The sequence below is a fragment of the Coloeus monedula genome (genome assembly GCF_965178545.1).
Source record: "Coloeus monedula genome assembly, chromosome: 3".
Taxonomy (NCBI): Eukaryota; Metazoa; Chordata; class Aves; order Passeriformes; family Corvidae; genus Coloeus; species Coloeus monedula.
In genome coordinates this window covers 10,753,238-10,772,604 of record NC_138783.1, presented here as the reverse complement: position 1 = coordinate 10,772,604, position 19,367 = coordinate 10,753,238, and positions in this window count along the sequence as shown.

Genomic DNA, 19,367 nt, shown 5'->3' with positions numbered 1-19,367 from the left:
CCTGGCACATTATTTGTCATACATATATTTAAATATTTATTATTTGTAATGGCTTTTACATGGAAACATAATGATCTGTCTACTAAGTGAATTTAATATACTGTACATGTGATCTACGGATCTAATACACAACAGTTTTGCTGTGCTGTATTCACTGGACAAACGAATTCACATTTTCTCTTTATATAATATCTCAGTGTGAGAAGTGGAACAATAACATTTCTGAGCACATTTGTAAATTTTCCAATTTGAATCTGTTGTCTTTATGCTCATCGTAGAGGAATGCTATTGCAGACATTCGGATTTTTTTTTAAAGGAGAGCTATGGACAGGGTAGTGTTGTTTCAGATACAAAGTATTTCTAAAGTCTATTCTGAGGAGAATAACCTAGAAGTGAAATAAATGTACTTTCCTTTTGTTTCTGTTTGGGTCTCTTGGAATTAGAGCTGCTGCTCGGGTTGAGACTGATGACAGCTTTCCACCTATTGAGATGTGAGCAGGAATAAATGCTACATAAAAATTCCCTCCTCCAGTTCAGAAAAAAGTGTTCTCTTGTCCCAGACTGCATTTCCTGATGGAACTGATTGGAGGACAGATGGGTGTATTTTTCTTCTGTGAGGCTGTTTTATGTGTTCAATACTAGTTTCTCATGCAAATGCATCCTATACACATTATCCATTTCCTTTTCTTTCCTGTGCCCTCTCTGTTCCTATGCTTGACAGCAATGCTTGGTTGAACCTATTAACCAATTTCATCTGAATGTCAGTGGAGTGGGATGTCCAAAACCTGTGAATTGTATGTTTTGTTGCAAGTCAAAAGCTGGGTTGTAAGGAAGATGGAACTTAGTGTCCTAAGGCAGGGGAGGCACGTTTTCACTGCCAGAGGCAGCTCCAGCATGTTGGTGAGTCCATGCAAAGCTCTGAACCAGCCACTGCACATGCTTTTACTTGTCTGGACAAACCAAAAGTATACAGACTTGTGGACAGACATGCTTATGGACTGACTCTTAAAAAAAAAAAAAAAATCAATAGAAATAGTAATTACATTACTGTAGGCAATTACTATAGATATAGTCAAGTGGTGTCTTTCTCAGCTTTAGCATTTTACTATATAATTCTTTGTTCCTTTCCTCTGAGGGAGTCATTAGGAGACACACAGGAAAAGACATTTTTATCTGCTTATATGCATGTGTATGAAGGGGTGGATTTTAAAAATTTCTCCTCTTTTTTGTTTCTTGAAACTACTGTTGCTCTCCTTCTTTCATTCTGCAGGTTTTTGTCCAGCCTTTCTCTCATCTATCCTAGTCTGACCTTAACAGGTCTCTGAGTCTCCTTTCTTTCATCACCTTGCCTCCAAATACCTGCTACTTCTACCCCTTTAAACAAGGACAGAGATCTGAGACTAGATTTCAAATGCCTGGAAATAGAATCTTTCAATGTGTGACATAGATATTCAAGCATAAAAATATATTGGACTGAGATACCTTCCTAAAATTTTTATGTTTTCCCTGTTGATACAGGAAGGCATACAGACATGACTAAGTGATGCTCAGTGCTGTGATAAGGGAATGGTAATATTTTAAAAAGGGAATTATATTTTCACACATTTTAAACATCCCTATGAAATATGTGGGACAGGAATAGTGATTTTTTTGCCTTGATTTTTGCAAGTTTTGGGTAAAAAGGAAAGAAGCAGCGGGGTTGATAACTCTGGAGGTTCCAAGAAACAGCGCGAGACAGAAAGAAACTTTCTTTTCCTTATTTCCAATTTTAGCTGGTAATTTCTATTTCGTAAGAGGGACTCTTCCAGGCAGTGCATTTCCAGCACATAATTGCACTTCTCAAGTGGCTGAGCACTTGGACTGTAGCCTTGTGTCTCCCAGCACCAACAAAATGGGCTGTAATTGTTCAGAAATGCAGTGCTTTCTATGGCTCTCTGCCATATGCTACTTTGTACTAATTGTGTCAGCTCCCTCAGACTCAGCAGAGGATGCCACAGTCAGGCAGAAAATGAAAATCTTCCAGGGAGTTCCCTGTTCTGAAGCAAGTGGTGGTGGTGGCTCAGTCGAGCAAACTTCTGCATCAGAGCTGAAGAGAGGCTGGACTCATTGCAGTTCACTTGAGCATTTGTGTTCAGAGTACAAAATACCCACTAACAGTGCTCATTTTAATACAAAAATGTGTCATTGGGGAAATTCAGAAGCGGCTGAAAACACCAAATCCATTTCCTTTGAGAAAATCTCAAATGGTGGATTAGGTAACTTCAGACCAGTTTGATTTGAAATTAAATGTTTGCCTTATACAACTGCCCTAAATGCTCCAGTTTTCTCCTGGTTCAGTATTTGGCAATAAGCCCTGTTGGGTTGCCTGGTGATTTGCCATTGGGCTTTGATTTTCTCACCTGTAAAAGGGAAACACTTACCAATTTTTGATGATACATTTGTTAACATTATTTTCAAAATTTGCTTGTATCTAGTTTGTTAAACAGTACGGGAGAATCTCTATACGTGGGAAGAAAGATGTATCCCATGGGTAAATATAGGCTCTGTAATTAACTACTGTATTGTAGTGACACCAAAGGGATCTCATTAGTGTGTACTTGCAGTAATGAGCTCTAAGTTGGTTCCATCAGATGCAACAAGCTTGGGAGACTTAATGCAGTTTTTATATTTAGTGTGTAATCACAGGGAGATTAAATTGTTAAGTGGCAGGTCTAAAAAACTCATAAAAACTTGTTTTTCCTATGTGTGTGTAAGACCTGTTTAGTATTTGATAAATTCATCTTTTCTTTATACTGTTTGGAATGGCATGACAGGGAGGATATGTCAAGGAACTCATTAAGTGCTAGGAGTCACTGGAGCAAGCAGGAGCTTACTTGGATGAAAAACAATGGATATAAGACAGGAGATGCTACATCAGGAGATTTGCTACATCACTATCTTAATTCACTATAGGCTGAAATGGTCTAGATCAAAGACATGTAGGACAAGACCATTTGCTAGCTTAATTTGGGATGGCTTTATTGATTTCAGTGATGCTATATAGAGTTAAGGCTGTGGTTTATGATCTCTCAGATAAGGACTGATTACACATTGGAATTACTTATTTGTTTAAGGTGAAGTGCAGATATATGATGGTGGAATTCAGGGCTCAGTTTATATGCAGCTAAGTGGAAAGCAATTTAATAAGGAGATGCTGAAAGGAGGTCAGGTATCTTTTTAAGAAGAAGAAAGCACTGTAAAAACATTACTCTTTTTATGCAAGTTTTGTAAATAGAGTTATAGGTTACTTCTAAAGGAGCATTTCAGGGTAATGAATAATCACATGAGGCATTAATGTCCGGATGGAAAGTGATGGGTCAATACAGCTCAGCTGATATGAGTCAGGAAGGAAGGTTTCAGACATGGGGTCCTAAAGAGGTACTAAAGCAGGGTAAGTCCACAGTCATCTTCTGCATGTGACAGCTGCCACTGACAGCACTCAGCTGGTACCGCAACTTGTTTTTCCACTTTGAAGTTTCCAAGCTTTCTTTTGAGCGTATCCAGAATCCCAGACTTACTGGGACAGAGAAAGCAGAGGATAGCCCAGCAATTGGAGTATGCAGTGGGAGAGGGACTCCTGGGTGACAGGCCTTACTTCAGGGGCTGTAAATATAATTTTCATACTAAATGGTCAATGTGTAACTCCTAAAATTCTGTGTTCAGTTGTCAATTTCAAGTGAACTGTCTGTCCTTTCTTACAAGGTAAGAAGCAGCTTGCATGGCTGGTGCCACAGAGCTCTGGATTTACTGCAGCTGCCAAGGAGGCTCTGCACTGTGGCATCAAAATCCAGTTTTATTTTCAGCCCTTGCATCCTTCTGTGTAGTGTAGGAATGTAAGAGCTGACTCCCCAGCACTGGTCAGAATGCATTAGGTGTGCTCCTGGAAAGCATGTTTCTATTTAATTTCATTTGGAAGCAACCCACTCTGCCTGTTCTGAGACCAGTCTGCAATGCAAAGTAGGATGTGGTAAGTCAGGATTCAGACTAAAAGGTTTATGCAGATACTGCCAAGCTGCTGTGGATAAAGAGATCCATGCAATGGGTGTGTCTGAAAACTGGGAAGATGACACCTGTTTAAAAAGTGGGAGTGTGACACTGTGGCAGTTAGTATTTTACCACAGCTCAAAATACCAGACATCCTCTTGCTTCCTGCTTGACTGTTCGAGTATGAAGAGGTGGGGATTTTTATCATGTTTATCAAATACATGCAGTTTACACATTAATTGCATGGTGTATTTAATCTTCTAATTTCTACATTATATCATTCTGAACACGAGCATAAAGAGTAGGGATAACGGCCCTACTGATGCAGTGTACAGAGAAACAAAAGAGAAACCATAAATGGAGATTAGAAAAATGTGTCAAGATTTTCGAAGAAATTGAAAAGTTGTCAGAAGAGGGCAGCCTTTTCACATAAACTATAAACCAACAAAATAGAGAAAACATCTGAAATTATTCCTTTCACTAGAGTTATGCATGCCACTGTGGGGTTAACCTTGTTAAGGAAACTGGAACATGCACAAAACTTGAACACAACAAGAATGCTTCTCTTTTGTGCTATCTTCAAAGGGCATAGGCCTGGCTTTGTAGAAATATTTTTCTCCTGTTATGTTCAGACAATAGAGTTAGAAGTGATTGTAAGATGAGTCAACAAATGGAATGAAATCATCCTTCTCTTTAGTTTTATTTGTGTTTAAAGAGAAATGAACTTTGAATACTTTGTGTATTAAGGACAAAAGATGCTTGCATAAATACTGCAGAGAAGTAAGCCAATCTTTAGATTAAGAATGAACAAAGAACTAGAAAATTAAATGAATGATGCTTTATTAATGTATTCTTAATCATATCAATCTGTCTCAGTATTTATTCAAATACAATATGTAGTTCATTAAGACTGTTTCAAATAGTGAAATTTATGTCATAAACAATTGGCAGACTACACTGGTTTCCTACAGAACTCACTGCTGTCAGTAGGCTCCAGCTACAACTAGTCTGTAACAATTCCAGTGAATTTGTCACTGCAGTGGGAAAAGTGCCAAAATTTGAATGAGCATCATTTGTGAACTGATAAAGAGATTATGTAGATGTTTGGGGTTTGTTTTTTTTTTAAATTTCTTGTTCCTGAGTGGAAGGAGTAACTTGTGGCTGTGTCTCTTTGCAAGTAAATTGGCTCCTGGTAGGGCTGGACTACGGATCAGGAACTCCGAATGCAAGGCCAGGCCAGGCCAAATATCTAGACTGGGAATTTGGGTCTAGACACTGGGCTGAGTGGGGACTCAACCTCAGTTAATGAAGTTTTTAGATCTTGATTCAGCAAAGCACGTAAATGCTAGTGGTTTAAGTGATTGGTTAAGATAAGAGTTAAGCACTTTAACAGAAGCCTACCTAATTGCAGTCTCAAGCTATTAAGTGCTTTTTTCTCAGAGATTGAAGATTATTTCAGTACTTAAAAACATCATAAAATATTTAGTTTGTGTATAATATGCATATTATGCCATTGTTCCAGTTAAGAAACAAACACAGTATATCACCCTACTTCAAGATAGCTGAATTTTGGATATCTCTCAATGTTTTGACTAGCAAAACACATGGGTTCCTGGTAGGTCCACGTTATTGAAGAGACACATATAAATTGGAAATTTTCCAGGAACAGTATGACTCTATCTGTTAGTTAAAATGTTTCCTTCTGAGCCTGGTGGGAGTTAGCAGACTTCTATCCTTGTCTCTGTACATGTATGGGTGCCAGGTGCCCACCAAAGCTGCTCAGTCACTGCCCTCCACAGCTGGACACAGGAGAGAAAATACATCAAAAGGCTTGTGGGTCGAGATGAGGGCAGGGAGACCACTCAGCAGTCACTGTCACAGGTTAAACAGACTCAGCCTGGGGAAATAAGTTGAATTTATTGCCAAACAAATCAGGGTAGGGCAATGAGAGAGAAAACAAAATCTTTAAACCCTTCCCCCCATCTCTCCCTTCTTCCCAGGCTTAACTTCACTCATGGATTCTCTACCTCCTTGCCTGCACTGGCACAGGGGGAAGGGGAACAGGGGCTCTGGTCAGTCCACCGCAGGTAGTCTCTGCCACTCCCGCCTCCTCAGGGGAGGGCTCCTCGCACTTTTCCCCTGATCCCGCGGGAGGTCTCTTCCGTGGGAGGCAATCCTACATGAACTCCTCCAACTGAAGTCTGCAGTTCTTCACAAACAGCTCCGGAGTGGGTCCTGCACAGGATCACAAATCCAGCTCCAGTGTGGGCTCCTTTCTCCCCAGGGCCACTGGTCCTGCCAGGAGCCTGCTCCAGTGTGGGCTTCCTACAGGGTCACACCTGGCTACACAAACCCAATACAATACAATAAAAATTTCTCCCCTCATAGAACTTTTCATTAGGATTCCTAGGTCATCCTTTAATTATCAATAACTGGATTTATTTTTTTTTACATTCTCATTTTTCCATTCCCTTCTTTCTGGACAAAGAGAGGAGAAAGACTGTTCTGGTCAGCAAATTCATCCACTTTGAAATCATGTGTCCTTGTTGTGGAAAGATTACATTAAAAAAATCGTAAACTAGAACCATTTAAAAAATAAATATAGTTAATATATGATATAATATATAATGGTGAATGTTTAGCTCTATCAAGTGAAGGGCTTATGCTGATTTATATCCAGGTAAATCCATCTGCCTTTCCTGCAAATGTTATTACTGCCCCATCTACCTCAGTGTATTCTGGCTGGTGTCAAAGACCTTGTGTTTCAATTGCTCCAGCTAAACTGTGTCACCTTTATTGGGATAGATAGGAAACTTACAGCTTTGAGGACATTGTAACTACCAGAAGGACAGGGGTGACAAGTCTTAAAGAACAGAGGTGAAAAATAACACTAATCATCAACCTGATCAGCTGTGTAAAGTGAAAGAAATAAAGGCAGACCAAGGAAGTCTTTCAGAAGGAGACAGTCAAAATGACAAAAACAAGGTCTGGAACATGCCCAGGTTAAAAGAGGGAGACTTTGGGATACAGTGTGACCTGGGAAAATAACTTTGAATTGCTAAAAACTGGGGATTTTGTTGATAGACATAGTTCTATACTAGGCTGAGCCAGATGGGGTTCATTCTAGTTCAGATGAGTGGGTTTTAAAGTCGGAGCTGGATCCTGAGCTGTCTGTCAGCTGAAAAAGTGCAGCTCTCCATGCTGGTACACACTTTTCTGGGAGCCATGCCACCCAAACTTGGCTCAGCTGTGAGCTCCTGCTTCCCCTGCCCACTCAAGCCCAGAACAAGAAGTCGCTATCACTGGAACTGCCTGTGAGTCTGGCAACTCACCCATTCCTGCTCCTCTCTCCAGCAGCAAATTTTCCTCCCAACAAAAACAACCCACAGGACCACAAACACTACTCTACTGCTTGGTTCTTAAAGGTGATGCTCAGTGACAGAGTAACCTTGGTATTTAAAAAACAGACACACCTATCACACAAAACCAGTCCCAAGAAACAATAACATTATTGACACTCTTCAAAGCACAATGGCTGAAAAGAGAAAAAAAATGAAGCATTACATTATCTGCTCCTGAATGGCTTTTGGGTTGCAATTAAAGGACTGGAGCAGGATTGTAGCTAGTGCCAATACTCCTCACTCCATGCCTTCTCTGCATGTTATGCAGAAAGCTCCACATATGTTAAGTTGCACGGTACTGTACTTCTTTTTTGTTTACTAGGTCTTGAAGTATTCAGCAGAGTCAGTGGAAAAATTCCTCCTGATTGCAATGAGTTTGGACCAGCCCCCTCCCAACTACCCCCCACCAAAAAAAAAAAAAAAAAAAAAAAAAAAAAGGCGTGATAATATCAACATCAAATCTAAAACCAATGAAGGGGAAAAAAATCTATAAACACTTACCTACATGAGGTACAATGTTAATGAAACTTTGGAAATGCAATCCATTCTAAAAAATAACTATAACTAGAGCTCTTTCAGTAGTTTTATCCCATTATCTACAGGGCTATAAACATTGCACTTGGTTTCTGTCTCACACAAGACTTTGAAGAAGAGATAGTGCTTTCAGGCATACAAATGACTAGAAGAAAGATCCAATATTGAATAAAATAAGCTTGAAATGATTTTCAAGATGGAGATGCAGATTTTGCCCACAGCCTTAATATATTGCAGTTTGGCATCTCTAAAATATAGCTGTGAAGAATGCTGTGAACCTGCTAATTAATAAGACTCCTTTCCTCAGACATTTCATTAACCTAAACTTTTTCGTTTTCTGTAGATGAATGCATGCATGCCTGTTTTTAACCTTTGTACAATGGCTCCTAGTGTTATAATTAATTTATTTCCACTAGCAAGATGAGAATATTGGGTTATAGAAGTAATTCAAAATGAGTCATGCATAATTTATACTGATCAATATTGTTGAGTATAGTATTTTATTTTCTTTTCTGACTTTTCATTTTATAGAAATAATGCATTGTCAAAAATATAGAACTCCAACATTTAATTTATCATCTAGCTTTAAACAATAGACAGGTAAATATTTAGGAGTATCCAGAGACCTTCAAGATCATCTAGCCCAACCATCAACCCAGCACTACAATAAACCCCTAAACAGTATCACCAAGTGCCACATCCAGATGCCTCTTGAACACTCCCAGAGACAGTGACTCCACCATCTTCCTGGGCAATTATCCCAATGCAAAACCATTCTTTCAGTGATTTTTTTTATATATATCTAATCTGAACCTCCCCTGATGCAACTTGAGGCAGTTTCCTCTTATCCTTTCACCTGAGACATGGCAAAAGTGACCAGCACCCACCTTGCTGTTTGTGTGTTTAGAAATTCGTGCTGAGGACTGCTGCACCCTGCAGGAAATTGAAAGTCAACAGGGGGGGAATTTTCTCTTCTTAGGAGACTGGGCTGGTCAAGTTTCTTTGGTTTATTCTGCTTTGATTTTTCTCTGACTGTATCCATGGTAGAAGAAGAACCACAAGGTCTTGTTATCTGGTAAGCCAGGTTGGAAATGGGCTGTCAGGAAGAGGGTGAAGGGCATTAAAATACCTACTTTCTGTGAGGTCACAGGGTAACAAATAAGAGTGATCAGCTCTCCTTTGATTTTTAGGCAAGGAGGGACTGAAAGATTGCCACCATGTCAGCAGGGTGATGAGCACGCTCCCAAATGGATTGGGGCAGTCATGGTTGAAACAATTTACTGCTGAGAAATGATCCCAGAATTAATGAAGCTGCAGCCGAATTAAACTATAGCCTTTGCATCTTGTCCTTCTCTTTTACCTTATTTTCTTCCCTCTTGGTGCTATTGCTGATGCCATCACTTTGTAGAAAGGGGAATTTGCCAGTTCATTGGCTCCTTGCACTCACAGGCACCCAGAGGTTGTATGTCACGTTGCAACACTGATGCTGGATGAAATGGAAGGATTTCTGTTCTATAAATAACTCCCCTGTGAAAAGCAATCAGTTAAAATCACATGTTTTTCATTAATGGTTAAAGTTTTGTTTCCTGTGACAAGTACAGCACTAAATTTAACTACCTGGGTACTTCTTCAGGACAGATCCCAACTGATGTGAATTTTACTACTGATGTAGTAAATTCCTTGTGAAATTAATTTTAAGACCTCGTGAGAATGAGGCCTTTATTTACCAGGCAAAGGGAATGAGAACATTCCATGTTTGGGAAAATAGGACATTTTTATAGCCGTAATTGTTTTAGATAATTAAGAATTTAAAATGTAAGCAGAAAGGAATGTGCAGAAGGTGGATTGATACTGGTTAGAGAAAGGGTGTTGTAACTATTATTGATGCAGGCTGTTGCTCTCCATGGTTTGGATGCCTGTGATCAGCAAGTCACAGGAAGAAGACTTTCAGTGAATTTCCATAGGCAAAGTAAACATTTTCTTGTTAATGCATCAGGTTAACGTTAAAGTATTTAGGTTCAATCTTGGCTGTTAGCAGACCTAAACTTCTTATTTTAAACAATTGATTATAGGTAATCTTACTCTATTTTCTTTTTTTCTTTTCTATTTTCTTGTTATTTTTTTGTGTCTTTTGTGAAACAATTTGTCATGCATTGTCTATATATTAATTTCATCCCCGTTGGAGAAGTTTATAACAAGGATGTTGTTTTTATTACATCCTTTCCCACCTCTCTGCCCAGTTTGGTAATAAATAGGTTTTCAGGTATGAAGTCATACACAGACTGTTTTGAATTAATGGTATTTTTCACTGTGCAGATAGCTTTGTGTTCCCTGCTTTGTTACTCATTTTGTTATTCCCCTTGTGATTATTCTGGCTTACTTGGTGTTTGTTATGTAGCATTGTCCTAACTATATGCTTGCACATTTGAAAGTTTAGGGATTTGAGTGTCGATTATGTGCCTATTCCACAGCTCTTCATGAATTTCTTACAATATGCTTTGACACTGCAGTCATTCCAGAAAATATCATTAAAACTATCCTTAATGTCTTTCTAACTTGTTGAGGGTGGCACTTCAAGTTTGTTTTCTTTGTCATTCCATATTTCCCTGCCAGGCATTTTGGCGAAGTGAAATGAAAATTGCAGAATGGCAAGAGTGAGCAAGCCAGTAATTACCTACTTTGTATGCTTATGGTGTGAAGTATTCCATCCTGAGTGTTTTGAAGATTTATGGATGTGTGCTTATTCAGAAGCATGTAGGGTTACAAAATCTTTTTCTCAAGAAATGTTCTTGAGCCTGCATCAATCTGCTTAATTTGGATCTTGTCTCACCTAATTTTTTTGAGTAATTAAAAATGAAAGAAGCTGAAGCTCCTGTCTAAGTGGTGTTCAAACTATGGTTTCACTACATGGCTGAATTCAATCGAGGAACAGACAAGCTTGAAAATAGTAGCAAAAAAAGCAGAAAGACATTTTGGCAGAGACCAATTCCCAGATTCAATTTGTAGAATCCTCCCATACACAGTCATTCTAGCTGAATTGAGCTCCTGGCTGCTCTGGCTCCAGTTACTTGTCCCAAAGCCAGCTAGTTCTGAGTCATGCTACCACAGCTGCTGAATGCTCTGCAAACCTCCTGGGATCTGGGAAATTCTTGCTGTGGTTGGAGCAGTTTTCCATCTTACCTGTTGAGTCAGGCTTTCTGAACATCAGTCTCTTCAGCTCTTAATCTTTCTGGTCTGGCTGCTTGTCTTAAATTGAGATGTTCTGAAACATCTTTTCTCCACTTCTTTTTATTTTTTTTTCCCCCTACCCTCATGATCTATTGCTTTCTAATTTCTGCCAGCACACTGTCAAAAGGGTGAACTCAGCAGTGGAAAAACCTGTGAGGTAAAATAAGCTAAAAGACATCTCTCAAACATTTGTAACCCAGTAAGCTACAGACATGCCGTCTCACTGCACTGACTTCCAACCAATCACATGAGATAATTCGGGAGATAGAATAAAATGTGAGTATGAGAATGGTCTGCTGCTACTGCAAGAAAGAAACATGTTTTAAAGCACTCCTTTAGTCTGTATTTTAGGTTTTCTTTGGAATCATTAAAGCAAGATGACAAATAGCAGTAGTTTGGTGAGTCAATACAAAGGGCCTGAGTATGTGCCTGTTGCAGTGTTTTCATTACAGCAGACACAGGAGGCATATTTCCGAATAATATAATAAATCTTCTTGTCCTCAGATCTGAAGATAATATTCAACTGTTTGGTTGGTTTCGGAAAGAGAGTATGACTAACAGAACACTTCAATTATTATGACATGTCAGTAGGAGTTATTGCTGCTCAGATAGGAGATGTAATGATAGGAAAAGAACATAAAAAGAAGATAAACCCAGAAAAAAAAATTAATTTTTTTTCAGTCTCCTTCAACATTTTAGGATTTCTGTATCAAATTTTAAAAATTACTGTCAGCAAATTCCGACTTAAAAAACCCGTATCTGTAGCTGTTCTTATTGAAGCCAATATAAGCAGATAAATATTTGTTTACTATAAACACTTTTCAGCAGGTAAACTGTCAAGATATGTATAAGGAAATACCATCATTCAGCTATGAAATTGGAACTTTTCAGTTCAGAATTGTTCATTGTGCAGGTATCAGTGATCAGTTGGGTTATCTACTAAAGTAATCTGTGTAAGTTATGGTTTCATGACATTTTTCAAACTCAGGGCACTACAGCTCATAGAGATCACAGTAGATCTACTTCTCCCTGAGTTTTATCCTTTCCAGTTGAATTCTTTATGAGGTGCTTTTCTTTTTAAATAAGGAGCCTCCATTCTCATGTCCATGCTTTTCAGATGTAAAAGCTTTCAGTATCAAAGAACTTTAGCCTCCTTCAAACTTCTATTAAACAAGTAGGAATTTTGTCTGATTGCAAAGCACTGGGAAGGACCTTATCTGAATGCTGCATAACAGCTCCTCTTATCTTTCACTTCCCCAATTGAATTGCTCTGCAAGAGGGTTTGGTTTTTTTCAGTTAAAAACGAGTACATCATTTTCATTATTCAATTATCTGTCATACATTGGAGGAGTTTCAGTTTCTGAAAGAGGAAGAAAGCAGAAAACATGGTTTTCTATTTAAAGTAGGCATTCCTTTTATCTTATTAGAGCCATACTGAGTGTTAAAACAAAAGGATCAGAAATTATAAAACAAACTCCAAGAGACTGATCATTATAATCAGGTTTTTTTGAAGCTGAAGTGCTAAAATTATCAATTCAGCAATGACTACCTCTGATTGCATCCACTTGTATCAAGGATTCATAAGCAATGCGTTTTTATGAACATGAACAGTTTAACTAAATAAGTTCCTATCAAAAGTAATGTGGTTAATTCATTAAATCTATATGATTTTTCTGTACTAGAAAAACAGACTTCTGAAAATAAAATATTTTAACCTACAGACAAGGAGACTAGATGACAGAATACAGAAGAACCAAGGAAGAGTTTAGAATCTGGGAGCATAGGAGAAATATTATCTATGCAGCTACACCATGAATGTGAATGTGTAAGTCTGGGGAGAACAACATTCCATAGAAAATGCTGCAGGAAAAGGCAGTGGAAAAGTCAGCAATATTTTGTTTGTGTAATCTTTTTGCATTATTTTCTTCTGTAGAGGAAAAAATTCTCATGTATTCTGGAATGAAGTAATATGTGTCTGGAAGAAGGAAGGAATTCAGACTCATTTAAGAAAGTCCAGAAAAAAAGAAGCAGTATTTCATGGACATATTCTGATTCTCCCTACTGCTGGTGCCAAGTTTTCATTGATAGTGGTGGCTTAGGACAGTTTGGCCACAGAAACTGTAAGTAACTAAGAGTTTTTAGCCATGTCTTCTGGCGGCTCCCGAGAACAGTTCTGTGGCAAATCCTGCAGAAGAAATCTCTGTAGAATCTGTTCCTTCCTTGCTGACATGTTGGCAGCCAAAAAATTATGCCTCTGTCTCAGCTCTCCATCTGTAAAGTGAAAAATAAGGGTATTCCTCTGCCTTCCAGAAATGGTATAAATGCTCTAAGTCTTGTGAAGAACTTGCTACTTAGTGATGGGAAATGCAAAAGTATAGAGGATGGAATGCCCTGTGAAACAGGCTTTTTTGCTGTTGAAGAATTCTCCATAGCATTTATTTTAGTCTAACAATCAGTTGTAGCTGACAGTGTTTTAGTACTAGAGATTTTAGACAGGTCTGCTTTTTCCTTTATTATTTTTTTATTACAAGTGCCATCAGTATTTCCAAGTTAGACTGAGCTGTGCTAGACTTGATGGCAAATTAAGACCTTTACCTTACAAGATTCCTTTGGTTTTGTGATCAGCCTTTTATTGTGAATGGACATACTGCTTGACCATCACTAGAGCATGGATTTCAACTTATTTTTACATTGTACTTAGGAACCAATGGAAATAGCAGCTTGAGGCTAGTTCTGTCTGCTGCTGGTGTAGCTGCAGTTTTTACGACGAGGAAGTTAATCAGCCCTGGTAATGGGAAGATCAGGAATGTGGCCATTCCCACCCTGGAAGAGTGGCTGGACTTAAACCAGCACTGCTAAGCTGGTGGAAGAGCTCTGCAGTTTCTCCCTGTCTCTGCTACTTGGGTGCCATTTTGGGGAGGGTGATGCTGTTAGGCTGTCATAGGCAGCACAGAATCAAAGCTTTAAAAGCCTAATAAAACCCTACACATCAGCTGGTTTCACTTGGGGGAAATATTGGTGTCCAGGCCTTGAGTGCCTTGGGGGATGCCAGCAGCAGCTGACCCCATCCCATCCAGGATCACTCCCTGAGGCAGTGCCTGGGGATGGATGGGCTGTGGCTGACCCCAGCCACCTCCCCTGGCCTCAGCCACCTCCCCTGGCCTCTTGGACCTTGCTGAGGAGGTGGCTGGTTGAGGAGGCACCACAGTCACTGCCCCCGGAGTGCCTGGCACAGTTTTATCTACTGGGCAAATTTGATACAGTTCCCATGAATTGTAATGTCACAGACTCATTGCAAATAGTGCCCCCAAGGGTTTGATCATTTCCAGAGGATATATTCAGCCCACTTCCTAGGCAGCAGTGTCTTGAGTTCTATGGTTTTGATATACTCCCATGTAGGGGGAGACAGCAGTGAGCAGCAGATGAGCAGCTCAGCGTGCCCATAGCTGGTAGGAGCAACGTGTGCTCCAGTGCCAGGTGCTCCAGTGCCAGGAGCACAATGCCACAGGGTGTGGATCACCTGGCTGCCAGCTCCAGAGGGATGCAGCCCCGAGAGCAGGGCCATCTTGGCTACTTGCTGTGGCAGTGCTTTATGGATCATGCATTTCCCAAATCCTTTTGTGAAGAAATATTCTCCATGCAAGATAAAAATCAGAAGCACGAACATTTCAGAGCCTCCATGCTATTACAGAGCTGCTTCTCTAAACATGCATAGCAGGAATAATTTCTGGTGCTTGAAGGATATGATGGGTGCCCTGACGACCTCTCACACAAAATCTTTGTGATGGACGTTCCCCGTCAGGAATACTTAATGACTAAAGTTGCCAGGGTTCAGTCTGGTACCACGTGGATTTAAAAGCTAATTGTACAATCAAATAATGGCCTAAGGCAGAAGGAATAGTTTTGAGAGGATTGCTTGGAGCCATGGAGCCGGGTTTAATTTTGCCTCATGTTTTAGGCTTATTTGGTAAACTATTTTACACACATGAGACTTTGTATTGCAAAGGACATCCAGCATATAATTTATATGACTAAATTAATAGATCAGTGATCCAAATACATGGAAATGCTTCTCAGAATAATGTGCAGCCTAATGCTTCCTATGGAATTAAATAAATATAAGCCTGTCACCTTAAATATATGAAAATGTCTTGACTCTAATGATACAATTGCAAGACTTTCCTGCAGCCACAAAGCACAGGACTAATCTGGAGTGAGTCTTTGAAGTGCAAATTGTACGTTTCCCACCAAACACTTGAAGTAAAAGATGGGAAACATCAATTCACACTACTGACAAAAAAAGACTTCAGTTTGTCACAAGAAGAAAGGTTTTAAATTTGCAATTTCCATCTACAATATAAGGTGTTAATGAATTTTATATTTTATCCAGATGGGTATGTAAATTCCTTCTGAACTTTGTTACAGAGCATCTATTGTGCAACTACTGAAAAGGGTGAAGAGTGTAGTCAGTTGAGGGGGAAAACATTTAATTTACCTTGTCCTGATTTTTTTTTCTAGTTCTTTCATGGATTCTGACATGGTATCCTACTCAAATGCAGTGATTAAAATAAGCGGAAATACATTTTTTTTTTATTTTTAAATAAGTTCCTGATCAGACCAATTTTTGGAAGAGGCAGAAAATTCCTTCCAAGTTTTGTCAGAGTAGACATTGTCCAACACTCTTACTAATTCAGTTTTTTTCAGATAATAAACCACATTCAATAAATTAAAAGGCATTTCTTGGGGAAGAGGTGGAGGATTCGCTATAGATGACCTTGATCCTCTGATCCACCAATGTCAGACAGTCAGTGTTCCTCTAGTTTTTCTGCAGAAGCAGAATAAGAGCTGGACAGCAAAAGTTCATTTCCTAAAGATGGATCTATTTTAACAACAACCCCAAGCTGGTGAACTGTGAAGCAAAAAAAAAAAATTAAGGTTTGACTTCTGTTGAAGTCAAAATACTGCTTTACATCAAGAGTAGCTGAGTAACTTGCAACAACTTAATAGGAATCTTAAACATTCATAGCTGGAGCAGTCCCCTTATGTTTAAGTGGAATATTCTGTATTGCAATTTGTGCTGCTTATTACTTCTTCTTGTGTCACTGGATACCCCTGAGAAGAGTCTGTCTCTGTCCTCTTTATGCCCCTAATGTCTGTGTAATAAAGATAAAGCTGGTTTTAAGTATTTGTATCTCTAAATCAGAGAATAAGGTGACCAACAGATTTTTGGTTCGGTTTTATTCCATTTCCTTTTTCAACTCTCTTTTTTAGGTATAACTTTTGTTTTGGTGTATGAAGTTGATTACAGACACAGGAATGATGCAACATGAAGCTGAAGCCTTCATTAAAATGTGAGGAACAATCACCTTTACAGATCTACCCCTAAATCTGAGTCCTAAGAAGTATTTCATATCTGAAACGTGTACACTTGATGTCACAGGTGGCTGCATACATCTGGCCCTTCATACTTCCATCCCTGACACATTTAAAAGTCTTTTCTCTGGAAACACTCCTCAAACATGAATTCTATCTCTAATTACCAGGATTTTTCAACTATGGACCATTTTCTAAGTGCAGAACTGAGTCCAACCTAGATCTCCCCTATCTGTGGAATAAATCACTGGGATGAATTTCATGCTTGGCTACAGCAGCATAAATGTAAAGTAGATTCATTGAGGTCCACTGGGTAGCTGCAGATTTATGTTGCCATTAGTGGGACGTGATTTGCTAGAATTGTTTGCTTTTTCACTCCCCCATTCCTACAGTTTCTATACTAGCAAAATATGGAATAGCTATTATTTAGCCTTAGTAGCACTCTAACAATTAAATTTCAAAGAAATAAAACTTGCCTAAATCAGGTGTAAACAATAATATAACAAGAATGTTTCTTTCCCTGAAGGTAGTAAGAAACCTGGGTTTCCTAGGAGGCTGTAGGTTATGGTATCAGGCTGCTTTTCCATCCAGCCATTCCTTTGAAAAATCGAAGTCTTCTGTTAAGGAGGATACTGTGGTCTTAGAGAAAGTAGTTTTGTATTTTCTGACAGTAGGTGCTGAGAAGAGACAGACACTATTAACTCACCCTGAGGGAAAGAAAGGCTGTGGGGTGAATTTAGTCCTTACTAAGTACCAGAGAAGCCACAAGGGAGAAAGATGTTACCAGTGCCTCACTCACAGGAAGACATTTCCCAGAATTCAGATATAGTTGTTACACATCAGGGAGTTCAACATCATGCAACACCTGGTTTCTTGAGCTTTGTTGCTCCTGAAAATCAGCAGATTTGTAAATAGGAACTTCTCTGAGTTAATATTATTTCCCTTGTGTAGCTGGAGGAAAACAAAAGCATACCAGAGAGGCATTGGATCTTTGAAAATTGCAGGGGGACTGTTTGAATAATCCATTCCTGTAAAATTCTCCCTATTCTAATGTGTGAACAGTAGATTTCCCAGCTGCCAGCAGCACCAGGATGAGGCTCATTGCAGGATGGGTGGTAGGGGAAGAATCCTGAGAAACTTCATCCCTCTTTTTTGGGCCTACATTTATGGCAGTGGCCAATAATGCCAGAACCCTTTGGAAGAAAAAAGGGCAATGGAAAAATATTTTTCAGGCCAATCTGAAACAAGTTAGATATCAGCTGTGTCATGGGCATATAAAGGACTGCCTTGTCCTTTAGTGTTCATCAAGATAATAGTTATCGAGCTTGTAACAATGTACTTTTTCTGTGACAACAAATTTCAGCAAATACAATGGATCAGCCCCCCTGCTTTAATTCAGCAGATTGATGGTGTTCTTTAGTTTATTGCAATATTACTGGTCTGCAATGTATGTCTGCCCTTGTGGCTACCTTCTCTTCTTTGGAAAAACACTTTCAATCCAGCAATTTATTGCCCAATGCACTTCTTAAAATGTCATATAAAATTGGATTTTAATAGACATGGTTGATAATAATCAGTGACCTTTTAGAAGATGTTGTGCCAATAAGTGTTTACAGACTGTCTTTCCTGAAATGTCTTCAATGATCATATTCTTTCTCCAAATATCTGAATAATTCCTCCAGGAATTTAATGAAACTTCACAGGCAAGTGGATAGGGCAAACAGTCTCTCTTGCTTTGTGATCTGAAAAAAAAAAGATTCTTGCAAACAGAGCAAATATGTAGAATAAATTGTGTATTTTTTATTATGAAAGTCCATATACAGCGTCATCACATCTAATATAGGTCATGGCTTCACTGAGATTTTAAAAGTGAAATTTCCCCTAGCCCAGACACTTTGTGGTGGGTTTGTCTGGCTACGCTGAGCACAGACACGGGTTTGCCTGGCTGAGCACCTCCCCTGAGGTTCCAGGTGAATTAATATAAAAGCTTAAATCTGCTCTCCTATGGTTAGTTTGTTTCAAATACCCAAATTAACTAGACTAAAGTTACAGTGCAATTCCTGTTTGGATTTTGCTTCAGGCAGACACTGGAAGAAGGATTTAGGTATGGGTTTCTGCATTAGAAATATCAGTTTATATAAGAGGAATTAATTGTGTGAATTGAGCAGTGTGCGACTGCCTTTCTCAGGGAAACAATTCTGTTGGTTTTAAAACTCTTTACTAAAAAGGTGACACTAGGATCCGTTTACGTCATATACTTCCAGCTGTAAAATGTTCAGCCTCATTAAATACTCGGTGTTCTGTGTAGCACATTTCACTTATTTGAATTGTGTAGTATGAGACAGCTTAAGAGAGGAGGGAATTGCTCTCCATATGGTGTCCTTCAGTTCTGTCCCTAAGCAAGGACCTTGATCAAGACTGGGTAACAGGTTGCTGGGCAGGCAAGAAAGGATACAGGAAAAGAGAAAATACATGGAATAACTTTGCAGGTGTTGTGGGTTGATCCCAGCCAGCTGCCAAGCACCCACACTGCTGCTCGCTCCCTCTCCCTCTCCCTGTGATGAGAAAGCTCACGTGTCAACATGGAGACAGTTTGATAGGTGAGGGAAAGAGGCAGGGGAAACAAACAAACAAAAACTGAGGAAAAGTAGTCATGAACCACCTGCTGCCAGCAGTGATGCCCAAAAACCTCTGAGCAACAGCCACCTTGAAAGCCAACTCTCCTTGCCCTCCCCATCCCCTCAAGCTGCCCAGCCCTTTCTTTGTGTATCCCATGATACTATGGTTCATAGAATATCCCTTCAACCA